Consider the following 11910-nt stretch of genomic DNA (forward strand, 5'->3'; position numbering starts at 1 on the left):
ATTAATAACGGCAATATTCCTTTAAGATCAATGCACTAGTCATTGTCCCCCCCCACCTCCCCCCCACACACAGGCGAGGTGCAAAAACACAAAGCCATGTGGGGCACGTGGCCATGTGACAAAGGGTTGTGGGATAATACACTTTCATTTCCATTCATTAGGCATGAGTAAGCATGGTGCATTTCACAGCTGTGCCTCGCCTGACCCCTGTGAGTTATGGATGACCCCATAGGTTGTGAAATCAAGAAGCAGATTTATTACCTACCCTTCCTCTATGGATCCCCCAGCCCCAGCATAATGAGGGGAGAAGACTTTAAGGACACAAAGGCAGCGTCCTGTCCAATGCCGCCTATTAAAGTCTGAGATTGTGCGGCTTTCAGGAGTTGGCCAGGGAGTCACTCCAACTTCAAGAGGGTGTGTGTTTGACGTATCTTCTGGATGTCTAAGCCCTAAATTCCCAGTGCCTTCATGATAACTTTTATGCTAAGGCTTCTTAAAGATGAGTGGCAGGAGTAAAACTGGAACAGCAACTTTGACACATCCAAAGTACGATTCCTTTAAAGTTCTAATTTTATGGGGTGATTGAGCATTTTTGTTGTGCACATGTGTACACACCGAGCGCAACACTTTCTGGTAAAGAGACCCAAGTAGGATTCTGAGTAGACCTGTTTAGGATTATTCCCACAAATACTTCATTTGCAGTTTAAGACGTTTAAAGCCTAAGTCCCAAATATCTAAAGGAGCATCTCTCCCCATATGTTCCTGCATGCCAACTGTGGTCCTCAGGTGACCACCAGCAGCTGTTCCTCTGCTTAAGGTAGCCCACCTGGCATCAGCCAGAGCCCGTGCTTTTTCCATTTTAGCTCCCACCCTGGGAAAAGGTTTCCCAGGGGGTGGATGCTGTGTCTAGAAGTTTAATTTCTAGGGCTTTTAATGAAATGTGGGATGCAGGAATGTTTACAAGATGGAGAGAGGTGGTTGTATTTTCTCTGTTTTAAATTTGAATTTGTAAGCTGCCACGAGACACAAAAGTTTGGGTATAAACCTTTTTAATAAACAATATAAAAAAACAACAAGCAATTAGGACAAAGTAGTAATGAAACAAAATTGGAGTTGCCAACATTTTTTCTTGCAGGGCTCCTGTGCCATTGACGACTCCACAGCATGTGAAGCTTTTTCTCTCATATTTCTATGACACGATCAATCATATTGGCAACTTCTCTTTCATTTCAACATGGAATATGCAGATTTATGAAATTCAAATTCCCCTAAAACTGCAACCAGTTTGGGGATGTTATCGCCTCAACTGCCCCTGCACCAAGACTCCTGCTGCTTTAACAACTGCACAAGAGGAAACCCAGGGACTGATGCTTTTCAAAGCAGCTTATCTATACTGTCTATACCAGAGGTCGTTTCCTAGAAAAAGAGCTGGAGGAACTCATTAGCATAACTCATTAGCATATGCCACGCCCCTTGCCAGCGCCGGAAGTGTGTCATTGGCATAACTGATTTGCATATGCCACACCCCCTGACATTACCCATCCTGGCTGTTTTGGACCCAATCCTGACCATTCAGGGCCGAAATTGGGTCCAAAATGGCAAAAGGGGGCTGAAAATGGCCGAAAAGGGGCCCAAAATGGTCAAGATCGGGCCGCTACTGAGCGGGAGAGTGATCCACCACCCGTCAGAGGCTCAATCTGGGCCATTTCTGCCCCAATCCAGGCCGAAACGGGCCCAAAATGGCTGAGAGTCAGGTGGGCGGGGCCACCTGTCATGTGACCTCTTTGGAGAACTGCCGGAACTGCATTCCTGTGCGTTCCCCCTCAAAACGAGCCCTGGTCTAAAAGCTTCAGACACAAAAAAGAGCTTTTGCAGATGCTGAAGCTTAGGAGGCCACTCAGAAGAAAAAGCTGGTGATGCCAAGCTCCCAGGTTGTTCAGTGTTCCTGCCCTAGTGCAGAGAATGTCTTGCCTTTTCCGTTTGTCTGGCCATGCTGTCCTAAACAGACTTATACCCTTCTAAGTCTATTGACTTCGATTAGTAACTCTGTTTAGGATGGCATTCTTGAACATCTAAGCCTAGCTGAAGGATAATATTATATACTTCCAGCTGGTGCTAATAGGTAGGAAAAGTAGGTTGCATTTAGTGAGTCTGTATATTAGAAATAGAAATGTGCCTTTTACGGGTCTTTCAATATTATTTTTAATGTAGCAGCATCACAGTTCATCAATCTTTACAAGTAATAACAGGAAGCCAAATTTCCTTTCCATAAAAGCTTACAATCTATACCGTAAGGCATCCCATAGAAAGGAGGGTCTAGGGAAGAAGGATGTGTGTTCCGTTGCACATACTTGTGTTTAGAAAGGGATGAGGACTGTGAGGCTGTACCAAAGACTTTTAGGGGAAGGTGGGGTGTGAGATTTGAAAAGCCGTTCTGTGATTTTATCTTTATTTTGGTCATAGATCCAGATAGGGTTGCCAGCCTCCAGGTAGTAGCTGGAGATGCCCTGGAATTACAACTGGTCTCCAGGCCACAGAGATCAGTTCACCTGGAGAAAATGGCTACTTTGGGGGTTGGACTCTACGGAATTATGCCATGCCAGGGTCCTTTCCTTCCCCAAACCCCTCTTTCTCCAGGTTTCTCCAGGTTTCACCCCTAGATTTCCAGGAATTTCCCAACTTGGAGCTGGCAACCCTAGATCTAGAGGAGTTAGCCGTGCTCGTCTGTAGTAGCAAAATAGTAGAGTCCAGTAGCACCTTTAAGACTGACCAACTTTATTGTAGCATTTGCTTTCGAGAGCCACAGCTCTCTTTGTCAGATACAGAGATGCTCTCTTCGTTCATCTGTCAGAGAGCTGTGGTTCTCGAAAGCTTATGCTACAATAAAGTTGGTCAGTCTTAAAGGTGCTACTGGACTCATTACTATCTTTATTTTGGGGATCCTCAATATGCATTGTAGTCTAATTTGTAGCATGGAACCCTCCAGGCTTCTCTTAAGCTTATCTAGTACAGTATTTCCCAACCTGTGGGTCGGGACCCAAAGTGAGTCTTGAAGGTTCTGATAGTGGGTTGCAGGAAAGGTTGCCAGCCTCCAGGTAGTGACTGGAGATCTCCCAGAATTACAACTGATCTCCAGACCACAGAGACCAGTTCCTCTGGAGAAAATGGCTGTTTTGGAGGGTCAACTCTACGGCATTGTACCCCATTGAGGCCCCTCCCCTCACCAAACTCCACTCTTTCTGGGCTCCACCCCCCAAATCTCCAGGAATTTCCCAACCAGGGCCTGGCAACCCCAATTGCAGGCCAACCCTCCATAATGGCCACCCCTGCCCTTTGCCGTGCTCTCTTTGTCTCCTCTTCTTCCATGCCAGCTTTTCACATTCTTGCTTCCACTGCCCTTTGCAACGATAATAGGGGCGGTGGGAGCCATCCAGCAACTAGTAACTTTCCAGGTATGCACATTTTCTTATGCAGAATAATATTTCTGACGGAAAATCATCACTTGTGAAGTGGCTTCTATAAGGCCCAACTTCAGTGCTTAATTGGAAGCAAGGCTTTGATCTATATTTTGGAAACTAACAGCTAATCCTGGAAACAGTATCTTCCGTGTCATACATTAGTTGGGTTTTGTCTTCGCTGCATATGCATGCTGATTGACAAAGAATAAGGTAAAATGGGACCAGATGGTTACTAGAGTGAGTTTCTTAGAATCTTAAAGGGGATTAGAGGGAGTGATGGAGAAGGAGAGGGTGGTCAAAGGCTGGAGCGAAGCCCTCATATGCCAAGGCTGCGTACTTTGGAATGCCCCTTGCCTTAGGTTCATAGTAGGGTGTGATGTTTGTCGGTTTCTTAAAAATGTCTGGTTGGCTACTGTAGAAAATGGAATGCTGTACTCGAGGGGAGCCAAGGTCATACTTCATCTAGAGTGCTAGAACACTTTAGGCTGACCCTGGATGGGTCACTGTACCAAGAAAATTTGGACTTGTGGGCCATCCTATCCAAACAATTGAGAACCACTGATCTACTATATAACAAGCTTTCTGCATTTCTTACCCATCTGCTTCACCTAAGAGAGGTCCTCTTGGGTTAGGACAGCAGGCCATCTCGTGCACCATCCTGTAGACTGGACTGGACAATAGACTTGAGACCCCTTAAATAGGACAGAGGCCAAGGCCTTCCCAGGAGGTTGACTCCTAGCCCTAGTATTTAAAGGTTGACTGCCTCTGGATGTGGAGGTTCTCTTCTCCGTAGCTAGTAGCCATTGATGTTCGCATCCTCCATGAATCTATCGAGTCTTCTTTTATAGCCGTCTATACTTGTGGGCATCACTATGTCCACAACAGATCCTGCACTTTAATTACTCATTGAGTCAAGAAGCACTTCCTTTTCTCCGTCCTGAACTTCTTGCCCATCAAGTTTACTGGGTGTCCCCAAGTTTACAATATTATGGGAGAGTGAGAAAAAGTTCTCTCTTTCCACTTTCTACACCTCATGGATAGTCTTACACACCTGTATCATCTCACACACACATACACACACACACACCTCTTTTAAAAAACCTGAAAAGCACCTAGAAACAGAACACACATCAGCTTGGCCATAAAGGCAGCATTCCTGTGCAAAAATTCCATTTTCCAAGCAATTTAAGAACTATTTAAAACATGAGACTCCCTTTCAATTGTGCTCTGATGGCTTTAGCATCAAATGGAGGCGTGCAAATCAGGATTCCCTAAGCACCCCCAAAATGCAAACCATTCGAGTAGAATATAGCATAACATAGACTTATGTCGAATAATTTTCTCAATTTCTTAAAAAGGCTTCAAGACTCAAAAATGTCAGTGGGATGGTACTTTCTCCCACCCACCCCCCAAATTACAATCCATGTATCTGCACATTCTTTCATCCTGTATCGCACCCTCACTTTGGCACATGGGCAAGGCCACTGGTAGTAAGCAGACAATCTTATGATGGCACAGGGCCAATCAGAAGTGACATCCTTTCAGAAGGGTTGCCAGCTCTGGGTTGGGAAATTCCTGGAGATTTGGGGGATGGAGCCTGTGGAGGGCAGGGCTTGGGGAGGAGAGGGACCTCAGCAGGGCATAATGCTGTGGAGTCCACCCTCTGAAGTGGCCAGTTCCTCCAGGGAAGCTGATCTCTGTTGCCTGGAGATCAGTTATAATTTGGGGAGATCTCCAGGCCCCTCCTGGAGACTGGCAAACCTATCAGACAGCAGGAGTAGAAATGCTTGCAAAAATACCAGGCCACTGTTCCACTCGCCCCCTCCTTTAGCGGACAGGACTAGTCACTAGGCTTCCTGACCTGGTGCTCCGAAACCTCCTACCCTTTGTAGCAGCCAGAGCCCCACCCAGCATTCGACCTCCTGCAGGGTTTCCCCCCCCTCCCCACTTTTCCAGCAGGACCCAAGGACAGAATGATTGATGGCTTTGCACTCCAAAGAAATGAATTACAAATATTGATTAGATCTCATCTGCCTGGGCCAAGCCTGGGTGCAAAGAGGCCAGGAGGGGGAGGAGGAATGGGGAGAAGAAAGGAGGCCATGGCCATGAGAGGTGGGGAGGCAGTTAATTCCAAAAATTAATTGCTGTCAAGTGGATTTGGATCCCAATCAATCAGGCCCGTTGTGATTCCCCGCCGATAGACACACACTGCACTGCGGAGCCCAGGCAATGCTTCGGTGCTAATTGGCTGGAGGAAGGCAGGCCCTGCCTCTTGTCCCCGCATCCCCAAATAGGATGCGTTGGCAGCGTCGTTCAGGCCTCCCACAAAACTCCCTTCGACCTCAAGCTAAAACTATGTAGACAAGCAAACCAAGGAAAAAAAAATTTAGCCTCCCAGCATGTTCCGCCATTACCGTCTTCTCCCCCAACAGATCAGAAAGAAGAGATCCTTTGTGTGTCTGAGGAAAATAATATTCAGGGGAAGGGAGGGAAGGAAAAAAGAACTGAAGGGGTTGGTCTTGAGGTTCTCTTTTCAATCTCACACAGAGAATCTATTTCCTACAATGGCCTGTGTTCTCCCTTACATTTCCTTGGTAAATAACTGTCTCTATTTTGCCTTTGGGGCTCACCTCAAAATGTAGTTATTACACACGCACACACAAAAGAGAGTTATTCTTCATCTTCTACATACCTCTCCCAGATACCTTGGGGAGGGCTGTCTTGTGTATCTCTAATGCATGCTCATGAATCCTAAAGCCTGGTTCATACATACAGGAGAACGTGGTGGTAGAATGGACTGTTCCATTCAGAGTGCAGGTGGAGGGGGACATTTTCTCCTTTCAATTAGAAACTTGTAATGAGAAAACGAGTACAACTAGCAAAAGGGGTAGCCTCTTTCTCCTTTCTGTGCTACTTTTTTATTTGCAGGGAGTTTTTTTATTCAAGGGAACACTTGCAGGTAGAAACCATCACCTTTAATATAAGCAGTGCCGTCCATTGTAAGACCGTAAGAAGCGCCTTGGCCTTGACTGGATGATCCAGACTAGCCCAATCTCATCACACCTTAGAAGTTGGGAGGCCACCAACGAAGTTGGGATGGGAGACCACCAAGGAAATCCAGAGTCTCTATGTAGGAGCAGGCGGTGGCAAACTACCTCTGTTCATCTCTTGCCTTTAAAACTCTATTGGGCCATCATCAGTCACCTGCAACTTGACGACATTTTCCACCAGCAACACCAAGAGCCTTTCTGGATCAGACTACTGGTCCATCTCGTCCAGCATCCTGCCTTGCACACTGGCCAACCAGTTACTCTAGAGGGCCAACAAACAGGGACAGAGGCCAAGCCTTCCCCTGATGTTGCCTCTTGGTACTGGGATTCAGAGGTTTACTGTCTCTAGGTTTGAAGGTTCCCATTTAGTTCCCGTGGCTAGTCCTCCATGAATTCATCTAATCCCCTTTCCATCTAATTGATGTTTGTGCCCATCACTACATCCTCTGACATTTTAATCACTCATTGGGTAAAGAAGTATTTCCTTTTACCAATCCTAAATTGATTGGGGGCCCTTAAGAAGTGGTAATATTTTGGGAGAGGAAGAAAAAGTTCCTGCCCTACCTATAACTTTATCACATCTTCCCTTCATGGCATTCTATCTCTTTATTCTCCTACATGTGTCTATCAAGTACACTTGATGCAGAATGAGGTATTAGGATTCTGGACTGTACTACATCGGATAGATTGTCATATTTTCGAATGCTCCCCCATAAAAAGAACCACCTTGCTGCATATAATAAGCTGGCTTATCAGGGAGCATAGCTGAGTGCAAACCTCTTCCTGCGTGCGGGAAGTTGTTAGTCTAGGGGGAAATATCTGAAAATGTGCCCTGCCACTTGCATTCTGAAGTGGTACAATCCAAAACACAAATGCTGCATTCCGCATTGGCTGCCAATCAGTTGTAAACTGCAGCCTGCCATTCGTTTCACACCCTGCAGCTGGCAACACAGTTAAGTATGAATGTCATATTGCAGGGCAATTCTGTTTTCCCACCACTCAGATGTGTGAATGAGGGCAGGATAAGCTATTGTAAGACGGTGAAGATGAACCTTCCATGGCGATCTGTTCTGGTGCCTCTTGGGCAGTCATCACTGGTGCAAGAGCCGAGGAGTCAGAAGTACAGCAGAGAGTCCTGTTGGCAAGAGGGCTGGCCTGGCTTTGTCTTCAAAAGTCGACAGAGTGCACAAATAGAGCAAACCCTCCGAAAGAGCATAGGAGTTTCCCTGGAGCCAGCAGGACCTCAAATCAGATCAAGGGATCCAACCAATCATCCAAAGCGGCCTTAAACAAAGTCCTGTAAGCCCTGCTTACAACGTTCTTCTCCCCTCCTCCATTTTATTCTGACAAAAACTCTAGGCTGAGCTGTAAGTGCATGACTGGCCCAAGGTCACCCAGCAAGCTTTCATGCCAGAGTGGGGATTCCAACCTGAATCTTCCAGATCCTACTCAAAGACTCTCACCACTAAACCATGGATTCTCTGTTGTATAGTGTAGGGTCTTCGGGATCTTTGATTTTTCCTAATACTTGCTACTCCACGCAGTTTAACTGGAGATGTCAGGAACTGAAACTTGGACTCTCCGCATACAAAGCAGGTGCTGTAGCAGGGGTCCCTCCCCAAATCTGTCTTCAGTATCTGTGAGAAAGGCAGAATATAAATAAAACAAAATAAAATCCTGCACGCAATGAGAAATCCCCAGTTGCCAACAACGAGGCACAGGATTGAACACGTAGCCCAGCAGTTTGTGCTGATGTTGAACAATGTCCTAGATCCACATGACACAGGATTCCATTAGCCACGAGTCAGAGAGTAAAGCCACGAAAAGGACAGGAAAAGGGCAGTGATGAGAAGATGCCAGCAGCAGGGTTTGGTAGGCTGATGGCTGGGTAGAAAAATAGCCTTTAGATCCTTGCCAGTACTGAAATAATATAGCCCCCACCACTAGTTCCAAATCTGACAAGATTTGTGTTGGAATTCCATTTTGGAAACTTCAGTTCTAACTTCTGCTTTTGAAATTTGACTCAGAGAGGGAGGGAGAGAGATGTATACTAGCACACAGCGGCCTGCCCTTCCTGGAAAGAGCTCAGAGAGGCATACATTGTTCTTGCCCCACTTCCATTTTATCCTCACAACAACCCTGTGAGGTAGGTTAGGCTGAGAGAGACAGTACGACTAGCCTAAAATTTCATGATGAGTGGGGATTTGATCATGGATTGCCCCACATCTTGCTCCAACACTCCAACCGTTATAGACTGTGTCTCATGATAATTAGGCTTAAAATTGTGCTATGAATGCAGAATGGCTTTCTTCTCTGCCTCTAACATCGCTACTATTCCAGGGCCCTTCCCTGAATGTTCAGCTCTGATTTTTGGAAGACTGCATCTTCTCCTTTTATCGCTAGAAACTGAAGGGAAAGCACAGTTCTACCCAATTCCCATCTGTAGTCAAGTCTCCTCCTGCCTGCCAATATTGCGGCAAACAAGGGCAAAGGCATTTCTTATCCATTCTCCCTCCAAAAAACTATGGGTAGCGTACATCTATGGGATTGTCCAACTTCTCCTCTCACAACAACCCTGTAAAGTAGGCTAGGCACAGAGAATGTGACTGGTGCAGGGTCACCCAAGCAGCGTCATGACCCCAAGTGAGGAGGATCTGAATCCAATAAAGACTGGACCCAGGCACTGTTGTACTGTTGTAACTATTCGCCACCTAATTGCTTTCTTCCTGCAGAACAATCTAGGCATGAAATGGCTGCAAAAGTGTAATATCCAACAATGCGTAACCCAACTCCAACTTTCTCACCACCATGTCACACTGTCAAGCATTCTATCCATCGCATTTCAAGTGGCATACAGCCGTGTGCATGGTCCTGTCCTCCTCCACTATATATTCACAACAGCCCTGAAAGGTAGGTTAGGCTGAGAGTGTAACAGGCCCAAAGATACCCAGTGAGCTTCATGGCCGGGATGAGATTCAAACCCCAGCCGAATGTTCTAAACTTTGCCACACTGTCTCCCTTGCACTCCGATGCTCATGCCCTGCCTTCGACCTTTCCCTGTACCTCTCCACAAAGCTTCCAGCTCTAAGCTGGCACTGGGCAAGGCGCTGCCACTGTGCCCACAGGGCGCACTTTCTCCCAGCCAGGTCTGGCAATCCCTTCTCATGAGCAGCAGGACACCCGTTTGCTTCTCCATCCAGGCCCCATCCCATGAACAAAACCATTTGCTCAAAGCATCCCAAACTCACCAGAAGGAAACAGGGGTGTTGAGAATTAGCAAGTGTCCATGTTCACTCATGAAAGAGTTGGACTGTGGTTTGTGGGACTTAGTTAGAAAACTTATTTGCATGTAACCACTCAGCTGTCAAGTTAAGCTTCCCGCCATAGAAAGGGGAGTCTTTATTCCTAAAAAGTAGAATTGGGATTCTCTATTGGACGATCAGTTTATTGAGGGGGGGGATTAAGTAGGAAGATATGCAGAACTTTACTGCTCTTTGTTTAGTCTTCAGTCTCTAGTCTAGAAGCTAGCAAGATGTAGCTAATAAGGCATTTCTTATTTTCTTCCAATGTAACGCTGTTTTTGTCCTTTATGTAGTAAAGTATTTTGCAGAGCTAACTCCGGAGTGTGTGTGTTCTCATTAAGTCCAATGTGCATTTCTGCTCAACTCTGCTAATCTAAGTCTTAAGAATATATCCCCACAAAGGGGAGCATCCTTGACGGTGGAGGCTGCAGTGCCCAGCAAGAGAGACAAAGAGGGCTGCTGCCCTTCAGACCTACAAGGCCTCTTGCAGCTCGCTGTCTCTTTCTCAGGCTCCCGACGGGAAAGCCTCCTGCCAGTTAAGGCTGCAATGGGGAGAAGTACATTGACCAGGAAACCAGTTGGGCTGCAGCCCAGTAAAGGGCCAAGGTGAGAGCCGTTTGCTTGCTGGGACTCCTCTGCTTTGATAAGCGTACAGATAGGTCCCTTCCCCTCCATCGCACACACACATTCTTCCCTGGCTCAGCATCCTTATTTAGCAAAACAGACAGGATTTGCAGCACAAAGATCCTGACACTGCCGTCTCTTAGCCAGGAGCAGAGGGGCTGCTGCCTTTGCCCTCTGAAGAACTACACAGGTTTCTCTTCCTCCCTTGGGATTATTATTATCATTTATTTTAAACATTTTCTTCATTAATATCCCACCTTTCTTCCCAGTAGTTACCAGAAAGTGGCGTGTATCATTCTCCTCCATTTTATCCTCACAACAAACCTGTGAGGTGGGTTAGACTGAAAAAGTGTGACTGCCCAAGATCACCCAGCTAGCTTCAAACACGGGTGTCCCAGATCGGAGCCTGACACTAACCGCTGCGCCATGCTGCTGCATCTCCTTTTAGAGAGTGGGACTGCCCAAGGTCACCCAGCTAGCTTCCACAGCAGAGGGGTATTCAAAGATAGGAGCCTGACACTAACCACTGCACCATGCTGCCGTATCTCCTTTTGGATGAGTCTCAGTGTAGTGTAATGGTTAAGCGACTGGGCAAGGAGTGCGAAGGCTTTTGAGGCAACCCTCTCCTCAGGCAACCCCACTCTCTTTCAGAGAAATGGACTTCCAAGCGCTGGAATCCTCTGGTAGGTCACAGAGCCCCCTCTGTTGAGGTAGAAAAGAGAAAGAGTCCAGGAGCACCTATAAGACTAACCAAATTTGTGGCGGAGGAGGAGCTTTCGTGAGTCACATGAGGACATGCAAACTCTTACAGAGTCACCAGATTCATCTTTGGAAGGACCTGCCCCCAGGGCTCACGCACAGGCGGCAAGCGTGCCTGACTTCCAACTTCTTGCGTGCACACACAGAAGAGCAACAAGACCGCAAGGCGCCGTCATGGAGTGGTAGGTAGGATCCCCCTGTGGCTCTGATCTTGGGCTTGTAACTTGCTACAGGAAACCTTCTAGTACTCATATTGTGCTTCCTGTCCCCATCTCTTTCTGGACCTTCAGACTAGCATAGCAATGTCTCCTCCTCTTTTTGTCCTCTGACGGTGATGTCTCTTGACAGCCGGCCATATGCGTGCAGTTCGGGTGGTCCTAGGCTGCTGGTTAAAGAGGGAACCCATGTTTGAAACAGTTACTGTCTCAGAAAATGGTTGTAGCACTGACTGAGATAAATATATGCAAAGCACTTTGTATCTTTTGGGGAAACGCCACTTTACTTTCCCGAAAGTAGATCTAGATGGTGCAAAGGGGCTTTAGAGGGAGGCCTGATCGGAATATCCACTGTTCAGGAAGGTGATCTCAGATATTGCTTGAGAAATATGGTTATTGAGATTCACAGCATTTGTGATATTTACAAGTGAGCATTTCTGGGTCCTGCCTTGATGATTCTTTTCTGACTACACATCCCTCGTGTTCAAGTGTTTAAATTACT

This window comes from Eublepharis macularius, chromosome 15 (genome assembly GCF_028583425.1).
Source record: "Eublepharis macularius isolate TG4126 chromosome 15, MPM_Emac_v1.0, whole genome shotgun sequence".
Classification (NCBI taxonomy): Eukaryota; Metazoa; Chordata; class Lepidosauria; order Squamata; family Eublepharidae; genus Eublepharis; species Eublepharis macularius.